Below are 12,776 nucleotides of genomic sequence, written 5' to 3'. Positions count from 1 at the left end.
TTGGAATTGACTGTTCGTTTCCCTGTATTAGGAATAATTACATCCAACTATTTTTGTGGCTTACCAATTTACCAGTGGCTTTTACCATCACTCACAACACTTAGAAACAAAAGATATTATGTGTAATAGTGTTTTTCACCAAACAGATACATGAAAGAAATTATCTTCAGTATACCCTTGGTAAAAGAGACATATATTCTTACTGACATCTTTGCAAAAGCTTTACTTCAAAGTACATAGAACCAGCCAAGGCGGCATACATGTAAATGCCCAGAAGCATTAAAGGTCTGACTCCACTCTGCAGTCTGGAGGAAGAGCCATCTCAATGAAGAGTTTAAATGATCATCAACAGTCAGACAAGCAAAACAAGTGTTTATCACCTTCATGTTTCACCATGTTTAAATGTCCTGAAAAACGAAATGTTTATTCTCCATTCTGGAGAAGTACCTTTCAGAAAAAGTGTTTCAGAAATTAAACAATGGGCTAAAAACTGCTGTCAAACAGGCAAAATTCCCTGCTGACTTCATCTGCTATTACTGCATCTGTTATCACATTTACCCTTTTTACAGCACCAGAACTGAAAATACTCTAAATAGCAGAAAAACCTCTTTGGATGTTTGCTGATTGCAGGAACCAGGGACAGAATGAAGAACAGCAAACCCATTACATGTTACAAACCTCATACAAATCACCTTGGATTTCCTGCATCAAAAAGCTGGAAAAACATAAGCAAAGAGAGAGATCTTTACTTAACACATCCCAGTTTCATGTTTCTAGAAAGAGCAAACTGCAAAGGCAAATGCCTGGGAGAAAGAACTTCTAACTCAAGCTTCCTAAGGCTTCCTCCCCCCCCCCCCCCCCCCCCCCCCCGACACTTATTTCAGGCACCTCTGACAAGCATATAGCATGTGCGCTACATTTAGAAAAAAACAGGATGGTAACAGTTACTTAGTTCTGGACCAGCTGGAATTTCCAATTGGTTTTCTCAAAGGAAAACTGTCCTTCTTTGTAATTGTTCAGCAAAGGATCATGCAAGTCCTGGAAACAAGTCAAGATATGAACATCCACAAGGGGGAAAAAAAGTACAAATCTTAACCATCTGGAGTGAATGTGTCCAAGCATTGAAGACCACTTGAGAATGTTGAGCAAGTGCCCTCAAGTGATGGAACAGCCAGAGACTTTAGAAGATCCCTAGATACACTGTCCTTGCTCATTACCTCGTTGTCTCAATCCAACTGAGTTTCAGCCATTTGACTTAAACCCAGTCTCAGTTCTCAGTGCACAGATATATTAGGATTTGAGTCCTAATGAAAAAAGAGACAAATGCTGGGTATCATCGTTACACCGATAACACAGCATCCTGTATGTTCTTGTGATTTCTCTAGAGGTATCACAAAGACACTACGCAACCCCACAGGAATGGGCCATTAAAGGACTGTGCAAATATCATGTCTTTAAGAAAGACACTGCAAAATTCTCTAAGATGTTGCTCAGTCAACTGAGTTAGAAATATCCCACTAGTAGGAGGCTAATGGCAGTAAGGAGGGGACGGAAGAAGACCAGAGATGGTCACAGATTTTTTCCTTTGCACTTGAACATTTTGATGACAACAACTTGTTTCACTCTGTGATCCAAGGAGAGAGACCTTCAGGAGGTCTGCCAGTGCTTCTCAACCAAAAATCAATATTCTTTTACCAAGGAGGAAAGGCTATCTCTCTGATGATTCTCCTTTGGTTAAGGTTTCTTCAACAGTAGTATCATCACTCCCTTACGCTAGATAAAACAATTGCTACCTGCAGCTAACATGAAGTTGGGCACATTTGCAATGTTGCAAGATACTTCAGAGAAATTCACTGGGGGATGACAATGTCAACAATATCTTTTCCTTTCCTTAACACCATGCTCAAGCTTGTGAGAGGGAACCCAGCCCAAATTTGAGGCTTATTTAAAAGAAGAATCTTTGGTGAGATGAAAAAATGTTTCCTAGCTGACTGAAGGACATTTAGAAAAATTCTATTGCTCCAGAGTATGCAAACAGGTAGGAAAAAACCCCATCATCAGGTATCTCCTCTTCTCCCAGATCACTGAGCAGCACATAACTCCATGTCAAAAGCAGTATGACCACCAAAGCTCTCCCCAAAACACCCCACTGTCTTTATATGTAATCCATAAACCACGATGATCTCTGAGATCAATTCGAACAAGAGAGCAGACTGGTAACACACAGAGCTAAACTGTTGAGGATAAAGCATGTGAAGACCTGCATCTTTGAATCTCAGTGCTCAGAATTCTCAGTTTAACACACTCAAACACTCTACTGAAATTACCACATTTGGAAGCTTTTCTCCGCAAAGGCAAAAAATACAGAAAGAATACGGAAAGAGACAGCAATCAAACTGTGACAATGAAATGCTTTCCCTAGCTTGATTACCTTGTCAAAGTCAGGTTTACCTGAAGCATAACCCTTTGATACTTGGAGCCAAGACTACTGTCTTGTAGACAAGCTGGCACAGTTGGCACATGAACTAAAAGATCAAGTACAAGCAGCCCTCTGTTATTGCCTACACAAAGGGAACAATTACATTGGGTTGCGAAGAGTGCCAGGCTGATACAATTTTCTGAAGGTGTTATTCTCTAGAATCTGACTGTGATTTCTTAAAAATAAGCTTATAGCTCATGTAACTGTGAAGACAACATTGAAAATGTGAACTAGTATAAACCAACATGTTCCCAAATGTGAAAACAATCCCAAATCATATCTGTCAGAATGAAAACTCGCCAGTTCATCACAGCGATTGTTGATTTCGAAGACTAATATAATTTTTCAGCATTTAGTAAGCAATGCATTCTGATCATAGGATCATCAGGAAAAAGTCCAGTCTTATAAATGTAATATAGTCACGCTTGGTATTTGGCAAATGCATAAGATTGGACCCAGAATTATGCCACTCTCTCTCATCTCTGCTTTAACTTCCAGTCTGCATGCAGAGCAGCTCTCTCAGGACCAACAGCCAAGAGAGCTTAAGTCCAAGGCTTGGCAGTTTCTCAGTCTGCTGAAAGCAAGGCGGAAGCTTACTATTTGGGAAGAATATTATTCATTATGCCTATCACTAAGATTTAATAAATAAATACAAAGATCCTTACCAAAATGCCAGCTGTTCAATGTTAAAACAAAGCAAAATCTGCACCCTCGCAATTGATGGAAGTAAATTAAAATGAGCATTTCCAACATGGAATTCTGATTCCTCTGACATTGAAATGTCTTGCTCTTGGAATGTAAGCCGAATCATGACTGCCCTGGGTCACAGCTCCCTCCTCAAATTCCTCAGTAGCAAAACTCTTACCTAGAGCCGATCTCCTTTAGTTTCTTAGTTCAGTGCAGCCTTCTTTGATGGCAGCTTCATTGACAGCTCCGTTCCTAATTTTCACATTCTCTGCCTTCCCTCCTTAACTCTTGTACCCACTTCCAGTTAGAGGTGTCATCCCCCTGTCCCCCTCGCCCCCCAAAAAAACCCCAAAACCGCTAAGAGAAAAAGCATCAGGCCCTCAGCTTTCTGAATTAATTTTGGGGTACTGCATTTAAATGCCTTCTAAGTAGAATGAATATGTATAGTATATTTTAATTTGCCTTCTACTGGATAAATTTATCTCTTCCTGACTACCACATCTCCTTTCTCTGGGGAAAAAAAAATAAAAAGGAGCTCACCAATATTGCAGAAAGCAGAGCTTACTTTGAATACATCCGTGAGTTCCAGTTCTCATCTACCTACCATGTGTCAACCACTTGCACAAATTCTTGCAGTGTAAATTCTCAGGTGTGTAAGGTTAAGAGGGTCTGCGAGCGACTGCACACTGTATGAGCAACATACACGTATCAAGAAGAATGGGGCTCTTAGTGAAAACTGTCACCAGACCAAAATTCATCAGCTAAAACCACTGACTCCCCATTATTTTTGGGGTATCATGGCAATTTTTAGGATGCCATCAGAAAGGAGTTTTAACTCATTATGGTAATTACCCACCGCAGGATCAAGGTTTTGTACTTGGCAAACAAGTACCAACTTTACATGAATGCTTACTTGTATTCATATTTATTCAGGAAGAAATGTCCCTATTGCCACACACAAACTTCCCCTGAGTTGTTTGGGGTTTTTTTTAGCCGATTATTATATTTTATATTTTGGCATATGCAGAAGATGGCACAAATTCGTTCCTAACGCACATTCAAATAAGAAGTTACTATCCATCATGTCAGGGTTTACTTCCAACGCTAGTTTGTGGAATAAGTTAAAATGTTGTTTAAGGAACCATTACGATATCAGCAATCCTGCCACAGATGGACGCTGTAGTTTTCCTCATTAATGCCGTTGCTGTTGAGAATGGCATGGAGCACACCTTGATTTTGTGCATGTGGGCATACATTGCCACTGCTCACGGAGCAGAAGGAATTTTGCAAGGCACATGGCAACATGCATCAGTCCACATGCTAAAAATCCTCAGGAAAACCATTACTGCACGTGTGCAGCAAATTGAGTTCCAAACGAAATGCTCAGGTAGAATTTTTTTCTCTCCCCATACCAACACTGCCTTCTCGCTACAAGGTAAAATAACTGTTCGTTAAGACGCATTTTTTGGACATGAGCCTTTTCGGAGACACTGAAGCAAACACCATCATTCTGACCTTTACACACTTCTGCTTTTCCTCCTTTATTGGGGTTTGGGGTTTTGTTGTGGTTTTGGGGGTTTTTTTTTGAAACAACCGTAGCACTTCGCTCAACTAGCGTTCCTTCAATAACCGAAAGGACAAGGAGCGATACCTTGAAGCCGAGACCCCGCTCGACAAGTTTTAGACCAGGGCACGTCGCGGCCAAGTTACAAGACCTAAGGAAACCGAGGTTTGCAACGCCAACAGTGACACAGCCCCCCGAAAGCAGCAGCTGCGGGCTCCGCGCTGCCGCTCCCCCGGGGGCAGCCCCCGCCGTGGATGCGCGCTTCTCCCCCACCCCCGGTGTTCATCTCCGCTCGGCAGCGCGCTGCGGGAGCACACGGGGCAGGCACGGCTGCCCGCCGCGCCTTCCGCCCCCCGCCCCGCCGGCCCGGTGGCAACTCACCAGCCCACAGCACCGGCTCCGTCAGGCGTCTGGGACTCCGGCCGCCGCGCTGCCCGCCGCCGCCCCCCCCGCCCGCCCCGGGAGCGCGGCGCCCCGCAGCGCCGCCGGGCGGGAGCCGCCGCCGCCGCCCGCCCCAGCGCCGGCGGAGGGGGCTCCGGCGAGGCAAGGGCTGACATAATCCTGCGAAGCGGCAACCGCAGGCGCCGCCGGCTCCCGCCCGCCCCCCGGGGTCCGCTGCCGGCCCGTCTCCTCCCGGGAGGGGGACCCGCTCCGTGCTCCCGGCCCCGGACCCCGCTCCGGGCCGCACGGCGGGGCGGGGGCGGCGCCCGGTGGCCCCGTGCCCGGCCCCCCTTCCTCGCCCGGCCCTCCCCTGCCTCCCGGTCTCACCTAGGAGCGGCGGCGGGCTGAGCTGCCGAGCCCGGCGGGGGCGGGGAGGGAGGGGGGCCCGACGTCTGCTCCGCAGCCGCTACCCCTCCGCGCTGAGCATCTTTCCCCGCGCCCCGCGGTGAGTCAGGCAGGGAGAGCGCCGCGGAGCCGCGCACACCGGAGCCCCCGCCGCCCTCCCCGTCCAGCCGCCGCCGCGCGCGCCCCCCGCCGGCACCCCCCTCCCCCCTCCCCGCCTTCCGCGGGGGCGCGCGCCTGCGCTCCGGGCCGCGCAGCCCGCGGGGGGGAGGGGGGGCGGGGCGCGGGGAAGCGCGGAGCGGGGCGGGGGCGCGCGCGCGCTCACCGCGGCTCGGTGCGGTCCCGGCGCCGCGCGGGCTGCGGCGGGCGGGGAACTGCCGCGGCGCCTCCCCTCTGCCCCCGCCGTTACTATGGATATGGGCCCTGCCTCTCCTCCGCGCCCACCCGCGCAGGCGGGCCGGCAGCGCGGCGGCGCGCTCCGCAGGGCGCCGCTGCCCCGGGCCTGGCGGGGGCCGCGGTGCGGGGCCGGGGTGTCTTGGGGGCCGCGGGAGCCACCGGCGAAACTCCGTCCCTGCCGCCGGCTGGCGAACGCCTTCCCTTGGTCCCTCGACACAACCACTTTTTTCCTTTTTTAACACTAGCGTCTAAATAAATCTTTGCCGAGCTCAGATCCGTGCGTTAATACGAACAAACAAGCATCCCACAGGATTGTTTACTTCGGTAACTGCATCCCATTAAGCAGCACCTGCGCTGTCTCATCAGGGGAATAAAATACAAAAGATAACGCCCCTGCAATTTAACTTTACAAAATGTCAGAGGACAGAGTTGCACTTTCAGTCCCCCATGGTGGCTCTTATCTCTTACTCCGCTCCCCCGAGGAAGTTACACACTTGATGGCTGAGCACATTATCTGACAGGCTCAGCCAGCGGAGCCTGGAAGGAACATTTTACCGTGTCAAAAAATCCCACTCTCTTACGGCAGGTAAAGTGATGGGGAGCAGCCAAAGTGATGGGGAGCAGCCAGTTCCTAAAGCAGCCGGCGTGTCTCTGGCCTGCTCCCACAGACCTGTCCAAGAAGCCAGCTGGTGGGGTGCTCCGGGCCCTGGTCCTGCCTTTGGAGCTACCAGGTCTCAAGGAGCTTTTCTGTCTTCCCTGGAATAAAGAGGCTAAATAAAAAAGTGAAAGAAAAAATTGTCACTCTCTTGACACGGTTTTACACAGCCAGTTCACAGTGCTGAAATTCACAGTGACTTCCAGCCTCTGCGAGAGGAAGAACACGGCTGAATGATGCAGAAGCTGCAGCTGAACACCAGCAAGGCAAACCTCCCAAGCACACATAGGAGCCCACAGTCTAAACTTCTCGGAGACCTCACGTTAATTAAATGTAGAAACCTAATTCACCAGCCCTTTTGTTTGGCATGTCCAACTGCATGTGCTTATACAGAACGTCAAGCATAGATGGCTTCAGGCACCAAAATAAATCCTATTTGAGGCTCTGAGTGTATGTCCCTGAGAGCGTTAATTAGGTCTTAAACTAGTGTGGGGCTGCATTTTTTCAAAAGCAAATCTTTCAAGAAGTAAATGACCACATTCATAAATGGTTCTCTTGGTTATAAACAGCGTTGGTAACACCCTTTCTCTACAAAAAGCACAGCTGGGACATGCACATGGCCACCGAGCTCAGCGATGTGTGTAACGGGTCAGCTGGATTGACTCAAGACAGCCATAACATAGTGAATGCGCCAGTACCCGTGTGAGTAAAGGCAGTAGAGTAAGTTTTTCTATGAATCACTAAGAGCAACTGTTGAGTATTTAAGAGCTGAATGCTTAAAGTAGTAATGCAAGCTCCAAGAGATACAGTTTTCTGTAACATAACTGATTTTAATTAATTAGCCCTGCCAAATTAATGTCAGGGAACTCTAAGCGTTAATTCAAAAGCACATCTTAGGATGAGGTTTGGAAAGTTATTTTAACGAAATACTCTCTGCTGCTTTGCATGGCTCATTTTTTTTCAATAAAATCTTATAGATGCAGTCTGGTATTTACATAGATGTGATGTAGCCCATATGGAAAAGGACTGAACAGAATACAAAAGTTTAGTTTCATCCTGATGAGGAGAAAACAAACATTTTGCAATGTTTCCTAAATAGAATTCCAAAGATTTAGACTGTAAATATGAAAATTGCCATTTCAAAACATTTCTTTTTCAACTTTTCAAAACATGTTAATGCAGTATAAAATATTACACCTAAATGGTCAGTGTCGTGTGTGTTCTGACATCAACAGATCTTTTCAAAGCCAACATTTTGTCAGTATTTCCTTGAAATGTCAAATGTTTATGCATTTGACCAAACTTTCCCAATACCTTGGATCTCCACATCTCTATCCCTCCAGCTAACAAGACTTTCTGCAGTTCCAACTCACTTTGTTGTGGATTTGTGATCTGCTTTGTAAATTGGAAGATCTTTAGTATAGGTGGGATGTGATCCATTAACAGCTTTCTGAGTTAGGACCGATACTTTAATGGAATTGCTAAGCCAGAGGAGGAACAAGTTAGGGATGTCAGCATGAGCCCAATGTGATGCTGGCAGAGCGTGGTAGAAGTGCCAGCTGTTTTCTATACCTGCCGTAAACCTCATTACTTCCATTGATTGTAACATATTGCAGACTATAGCAGCTCTGCATGAAGGAAGCAAGTGTGTAACAACTAAGAAGTCCCAGGAAAGGATGAAGGTTTCTAGCAAGGTGGTGACAGAAAGGGCATTTTTAGAAATTCAGAAGCTCGATGAGGAGGCAAACGTGAACCCAGGTTGCTGTACTGTTTTGACAGAGAAGATCTGCATGATTTCAGCACGAGGTACATCGCCCGCTCAGTCACTCCACCTGCATCTTGCCTGGATGCCTTTCCAGACCCTAAGGTCTGACCACCTGTAGCTGTGTGGGTGTCAAGGCTGTGTCAGCAGCAAGTGAGACATACCTGCACCTGCATGCAGTCATCATGCATGCGGTCATCAGCCAAGACAGCTGTACCTGATGCTCTCACCCTGCTCTTGTTAGGGAATCCAAGAGAACAATGGCTACCCTGCGTCCTGACAGGACCAGGTAAGTAAAGATAAAAATAAATGAAGTGCTGGACCATTCACCTCTGTCATAGCAGGAATGTATGTTAGGATACTCCACAATCTGTTCTGTCAGGGAGATCTGTTACTATAAAGAGAAAAATTTTGCCTCCCTCATGGCCATGAACAGGCCGTTTTTTTCAGTTAATGTTCTTGTGGATGTTACAGATTGGGCAGAAATGGGGTGTGAGACGTGGGGACTGTTGACGTGCTGCAGTCCTGGTTTGAGGGCTGCGTGGGCCACTGGGCGTTTCAACAAATGTGGTGGTCTTGTCCTGCAGGCAGATTAACAATTTATTTTAGCAATGCAGATCCAGTTAGAAGGTACAGGGATGCATTTAATGAGTTTTAGCAAATATTTTTGAAAGCCTCAAAATCTTAGATGTGTATGTTGAGGCCAGACTGTCAGTGGATGGATCTGCTCAGATCAGAAATATATTTTTTTTTTCTTAAAAATTCCCTGTGTTTTTCATTGAACTGATCAGCAAAGTATGCTGATGTGCTGATCACAGTGATCAAAGCTTAGTCCAACACTTCATTTATCCGTACATCTGTGTAGATGACTATGAGGAGCTACTCTGGTGGCCACAATTCTTGTAAGGAATTAAGCAGCTTGCTTTCTCTTTTACAGCAATTGGGAAATCCTGTCAAATTGCTTGTTCTTGTGTACGGCTTTGGAATTTTTTGGGTGCCACTATATTTTCCTGCAAGCTTCATCCATTGCAGTTGATTTGTGGTCCTAGTTCTCTTAGCTGATGTGATGCTAGAGGGAAACTCCTAAATCCTAAAAGTGGGAACACTTCATTTATCCGTACATCTGTGTAGATGACTATGAGGAGCTACTCTGGTGGCCACAATTCTTGTAAGGAATTAAGCAGCTTGCTTTCTCTTTTACAGCAATTGGGAAATCCTGTCAAATTGCTTGTTCTTGTGTACGGCTTTGGAATTTTTTGGGTGCCACTATATTTTCCTGCAAGCTTCATCCATTGCAGTTGATTTGTGGTCCTAGTTCTCTTAGCTGATGTGATGCTAGAGGGAAACTCCTAAATCCTAAAAGTGGGAGAACAGTAGGTACCATGTGATTCTCCTAACCTGGCAGTGGCTTAGGCTGAGCTGCAGTGGTTCAGCTAGGGTGTATTACGTGATTTCAGGTGAGCAGGGCTAGTTGTTAACTAGCCTTATGGGAAAAGACTACCATTGTCATATTTGCCTAAATCAAAAAAATATCTGACCGGTGGGGTAGCACAATGAGGAAGTCTCCATTCCTAGAGGATGGCTAGAACTGGATCTGGTTTCCTATACTTGTATTTCTATCTATAGGTACCTTAAATTCAGGTACTTTGGGGCACTTCTCATTATTATGGAAACACCTGTAGGCATAAACATTCATGATTACAGACTCTAGACCTGAGTCACCTCCATGTGAAAGCAACAGAAATGTCTTATACAGATAGATTTCAGAAATCGGAGGGTTAGATTATTTCTGGAAAAGGATCATCTTACTCTATAGAATAAAACACCATTTTAAATAAAGAAGCCAGTTATCACATCCATAGAGTGAATTACAGCCCAGATTTCCCAGGCTCAAACAATGGGTATCACCATACTGCTCTTTGATGAACAAGTCAAAACAGACATAGATTTTAAACAAAATGGCCCCTAACAGTTACTTTTCCTATTGACTAACAATGTTACACATCCTTTCATGGAAAATGAAAACTGTTGGAACAAAAGAAGGAATTTTTTTCTACTTAAAATTCATTGATAATAAACACAGCTTCATACTGGGAATTTTTAGTAATAGAAAATTATTGTCCTTCAGCAATTAAGTTATTTTTGAAAATAAATTGAAGCAGCTTCTTTTTAGTAAAATTTAAAAATATTATATCCCGATTGTTCAAGTAACTTCTGCACAGCTGAAAAGTTCTGTGTTATAATAACTTGACTCTTTGTTAGAGATAAAGATTTGCTAATTTGAACTGCTTGGCTGATATCCATACCCTTTAATGGCTGATAATCTATCAAGGGATCTAGAAAGTCAGAACAAGACAAAATTCATTCTTGTTTGCATATAGGGAAGTGATCTTTAGTAAAGAGCAAGATAAAATGATTTAAAATAATTAATAGGACTGGTTTTACAATCCTTTCTTAGAACCAAATACACTGACTTTGAATTTTCTGACTACAGACTGAGCAGATCGACTTCATACCGTAGGTTATTATAAACACACATAAATGTAACAACATTCAGATACTGAGCTAAAATAATTGTTTAGGTACGTTTACTGAGCAAGCAAAATCATATTGTGAATCCAATAGATAAACAAAAAAGTTATAGAAATTTTTACTGGTAAATTATACTTGCCAAAATGAGATGTCAAAAGACCCTAACAGCTGGCTAAGGGTGAGTATACAGGTGAAAAAGGACTCAGGGGAGAGGGAGAGCTGCAAACAGAAGTCTGTTATTAGTTATGTGCTATACATGGTCCTTAAGGAAAGTTAAGAACACAATGAAGACTATGCACTTGGTAAAATATATGTACATAATTCTCATGATATATAACTTGACAGAGACTGTAACACTTCCGACAGTGCTGTAACAAATCAAGACAAAGGGAATACGCTTATTGAAGATAGATGAAGAAGCTGTGTTGGCTTGGGTAAGAAGCAGGGCCTCGAAGTTTAAAGTGGGGAAGAGAAAGGAAGTTGTCATCTTTTGAACACAGAACGCTAACAGAATGCTGTTTCAAACAGGGAAATCTCATGGGGAATTTACTGCCAGTCCTGCAAGCTGGCTTTATTTTCAGCTCTGGGTCAGCACTCAGAGGATGGGATCTTGCTGTATAGGACAAACACTTCTGATAGCTTAAATATCCTAGCGGAGAAAAGTTAAGAACTAGAAAGAAATCTAGCTATTATACTAAAACCAGGGTTTTCTTCATACATTTCTTTTAATTCCAATCTCATCATTAGAAGAAGCTCAAGAGCCTATGTTTCAACATTTAATTCAGCAATAATTCAGAATTAACTTTGATTTTTATTCTTAAAACTGTCCAATGGTGGAGAGGAGTCCAAAGAAGGTGATAAATTTGGACAATACAGTCTCTTTGGAAATAGTAAGTCCAAATAAAGTTGTGTGGGCGTGCAGTTATTGCAGGACCCAAACCCAAACAGATAACTGGAGCTATCTTCTGGAATTGCTGGAGTCTCTGCAGGTGCTGCGGTGCACCAGGGTTTGGTGGGGAATTCTCACGGGCAAAAATATATTATGCTTCCTACCGTCCCCCCGGACAATCTCCTGTGTCTTTTAAAACAACTTAAACATCCATCAAAGAAGAAATTTAGTCTCTGAAGATCACCCAAATGGGCAAATAGAGGTGTGTCTCTCATACAGACTCACACGTCTGGTTCTTGCTTGCTGAGTACTAGTACCGGAGCGCCAAAGAATGCAGTAACTACAAACCACCTTAACCTGCCTTTGAATAAAGTCTCAAGAACTGAGCTGGGCAATTACTGATGGTGTGGTGGTTATAAACATGGAATATTTGTAAAGACAGTTTCTCTGAAGCAGAAGACAGCACAAGGAAGTGCTTCAGATAGTACAGGTTTGAGGCTGTTTCTGTTTATTTCACTAAAAGGACCCCAGAAGTGAGGAGGCATTGCAACTCAAATTGATGCAAAAATATACAAAAATAGTTTCTAAAACACTGTACAGAATCTAGTTTGAAGGGTCTTTAATCTTCCATATGGAATATCCATAAAGTATAATCTGGTTGCATGTTGATTAGTGATTCCTGAAATGTTCAAAAGAAACAAGGAAATTTAGGAAAAGTACCTAGATCCATTTTATTCTTGTGATCACAATGGTTTTTCTACTTTTGACTAACTAGAAAAGAAAATAAAGAGAAGAATGAACATGTATAATCTAATGTGTGATCAGAAAGCAAAGCAATGAAAAAGAGTGAAAATCTGCTGTTAATCCTGACTAAGAAATGTATAAAGTGGAATATTACCTCGGAATTATAGAACAGAGCATTATATATAATCAGATAACTATACAGGGACCCATGAAGTGAATGTATGTGAATGTTACTGTTCATGTTTTTATTGGGAGGAAGGAAGCAATAATGAAGTATTGAACTGA

The 12,776-nt window shown here is 44.2% G+C and overlaps 1 protein-coding gene across 7 annotated transcripts in view; it reads right to left on the bottom strand.

Annotated features, from left to right (window-relative positions):
• ANKS1B (ankyrin repeat and sterile alpha motif domain containing 1B) overlaps nt 1–12,776 on the bottom strand; it is a 442,036-nt gene that overhangs the window by 83,869 nt on the left and 345,391 nt on the right. Inside the window, exon 1 of one of the 7 annotated variants that reach the window (XM_055808607.1) lies at nt 5,499–5,706. The exons of 5 other annotated variants lie outside the window; for them this stretch is intronic. The gene's annotated coding sequence lies outside the window, so the exon portion shown is untranslated. Of the gene's footprint in view, nt 1–5,111; nt 5,201–5,498; nt 5,707–12,776 lie in introns of those variants that run through there. One more of the 7 variants, XM_055808608.1, reaches the window with a different exon arrangement.

Source organism: Falco peregrinus, chromosome 6 (genome assembly GCF_023634155.1).
Source record: "Falco peregrinus isolate bFalPer1 chromosome 6, bFalPer1.pri, whole genome shotgun sequence".
NCBI classification, from domain to species: Eukaryota; Metazoa; Chordata; class Aves; order Falconiformes; family Falconidae; genus Falco; species Falco peregrinus.
This window is presented reverse-complemented; position numbering and strand designations above follow the sequence as displayed.